Below are 2,985 nucleotides of genomic sequence, written 5' to 3'. Positions count from 1 at the left end.
TTTTCTCTGTTTTCTTTGACTCTCTTGGAATTAGGGCGAAATGGTACTATTGGGCTTCTTCTTGACTGTGGCAGTGCGGCAGTTCTGGGGCCTAAACACTAAGGCACAAGCCAGGGCATGCAGTGTGGGGAGATCCCAGCTGTGTTAAGTCTGTGAAAATGTTCCAACTTTATTATTTTTAGAGCTATTTTCTTAAAGGTTCAATGTTTAACACTGATAAAGTTGCATCTGGCTAGGATTTAAGACTGAGGACACTTAGCTTCTCTGTTTGGTTGAAGGTGCCCATCCCCAGGGCCAGTTAACTCCTGGGCATCGACATTCCGCCAGCCTGCCTCCTCTCTGCTGGGTGCGAGGCTATTCCCAGACTCATCTCCAGCAGCCATCCCGCTGGTGTTCCTTTTGCTGGGTGTGTCTGAGACCTGTGACAGTCTGGAAGTCAGCTTCCTGCCATGGCCACAGCGGGGGCTTGGTCTTCTTGTCAGATAAAGTGTCAGCAGACCGTGGGCTGTGAACTCCTTGTAGTGAACTATGTGTACACAGGCGGCAGGAGGCCTTGTTGGGTGTCAGTGTTTAATACATGATTTCCCCAGCACAAGAGGTGTTCAAGAGGCTGGACGTTCATTTAGCAAGGTGGTTACACAGGATAACACATCAATGAAGGGGTGGAGGAAGAAGCAGAATTAATTCTGAGGTCCCTTTCAAGACTGAGATGTATGCATATTTATTCAGTCAGCCTTCCCTCTAACCCCCATCCCCCAAATGTCAGGTAGTACAAGGTACAGAAGTGAGACCTTTGCCTTTAGAACCTTGTAGTAAACTGACAAGCTATTATAGTAGTGTGGTGAGTGCCATGATTAAGTAGGTGTCATAGAAAACACAGAAAGGGCATCCATGCCCAGCCTTCAGGAAGAAGGAGCCATTCCAGGAAAGCTGTGTAGCAAAGGTGACCTTTGACAAACAAAGTGAAAATGGAATACATTCCCTGGTACTTAAGGTTGTTTAGCATGACTGGAACATGAGAACTCTTGGTGGAGGAAGACCACTAATGGCTTTGGATTCTGTTGGAATTTTATCATCAGTGCAGTGGTGACCAGTTGGGGATTTAAAAATGGTAATTATGGATTTGTGGAGGGGCCTTCATTGGAAGGACTATGTCTTTCAGTTTGTACTTTTATGATACTTTTCTGGCTATGATCTGGGGGATGGGAGATCCCACCTAGGGAAACCAGTTAGATTTTTGCCATAATGTAAATGAGAAACAAGGGCCTGAATTGAAGAAGTGGCTTGGGGATCAAGAGGAGTAAGTAGTTTTAAGGGGACTTTGAACCTAGAGTCATCATGACTGACTAAGTGTAGGACTTAAGAAGAGTCCAGGGGATCTCAGGCATTTGACTTGTATTTTCATGCTGATGCTACCTTGCCCCGAGCAGGAGGGAGTACAGCAGAGGTGTGGTGGCAGGTGCTGAGTTTGTAGTACGTGTGAAGGCCTGAGTGGAGATGGCTTTAGGCTTCTGCATGTTCAGACGTGGAGCTCATCAGAGTTGCCTGGACCAGAACGGGATTGGGAGATGGCAGTGCAGATGGCAGCTCTTGCCCTGTGGGCCAGTGTGGAGAGTGGACTGAGTGCTGTTTTGTAGAGCAGAACGAAATTCTGGTGTCACTTAATTTTTTAAAAGTTGCATAAGTGGTATGTTTTATGGAACATTCAAACAATTTACAGGTTTTACAGAGTGATGTTTGGCATCCTCCTTTATACCCCCGCATTACTTGGCTCCCCAGAAGAATCTGTAATTGACAGTTGGGTGGGTCTGCCCTGCATTTGCATAGACATTTCAGGACAGAAAGAGGAGCCTTGAGTACAGAGAAGGAGCAGGTGTTGAGGTGGAAGGTGCTGCAGATTGCCAAGGGAGTTAACAGAGGAGGGCGTTCCAATGAGTCAGAGTAAGGGCTGAGTGCCAGTTGATTTGGTTCGTCTGTCACCTGTGACCTTAGAGCAGTGTGTTGTGTGGGGAGAGTTGGGTGGAACCCCAGGTGGAGCTGGAGCATTCAAGCACATTTGAAAGGGCCTGGCTCTGAAGGGAAGGACAGCTTGCTCATCACTGTATCACCAGCACCCAGCACAGTGCCAGCTGCTTAAAAAGGCAAGAGGACATAGGACCTCTGCTCCTCCCCACCCCTATCTCCCCCCACCACCCCCAGCCTCTTAGGCTTCTATCACCATTAAAAAATAAATTTAAAAAAGCCACCGCCATCCTTCCCTTTAAATGATACTATATCTGGGGGTTCACATAGGCCAAATCCTACCTTCATCTGTAGTCATGTGCCTCTCCCAGCGAGGTCACTGAAAGAGATGTGTCCATAGGGGAGAGCAGAGGGGTGCTTCATTGTTACTGGTCTTCTGCCTCCTCTGGTATTAGAGTTGGAGCAGGTGGCCTAGGCTGGAGGCTGCTGGGATAGTTTCTGTACTGTAAGCTCAAGTCTGATCTCCTTGGCAGCTGGTCACATGGGCACACAGGAGGCTGAAAACAAGACTGATGGTAGAGTTAGAGCCAGAGAGCGATTTGGCTGAGCTGCTCTCACTCACAGAAGAAACTAGTTCCTTGTGTACCCCTCTGACCCCAGAGCCAGAGGAGGCTGCCGCATCCCTGCTGGAATGGCCTTTGTTTTGCAAATGTTACTGTTCTTTTTTGTAAACGAAACACTTCAGATTTACAGAAAAGTACAGAGACTGAACACCCATGTACCACTATCTAGCTTTATCAAATTTAATATTTGCTATATTTGTTTCAGGGTTGGGGTTTTTTCCAGTTTTTTTTTTTTTTTTTTAGAGATAATACATTACAAATGTGGGTGAAGCTGCCTAGGTGAGCATCTCACCTTGATCCCATTCCTTTTCTTCCTTTGTCAGAGGGAACTACTATGACTTTGCTATGTTCATTCCCATGTATGATTTTATACTTCTCATTGATAGTTAAGTATCTGCAA

This window comes from Vicugna pacos, chromosome 9 (genome assembly GCF_048564905.1).
Source record: "Vicugna pacos chromosome 9, VicPac4, whole genome shotgun sequence".
Taxonomy (NCBI): domain Eukaryota; kingdom Metazoa; phylum Chordata; class Mammalia; order Artiodactyla; family Camelidae; genus Vicugna; species Vicugna pacos.
The sequence above is the reverse complement of the archived record's forward strand: the minus strand, read 5'-3'. Positions refer to the sequence as shown.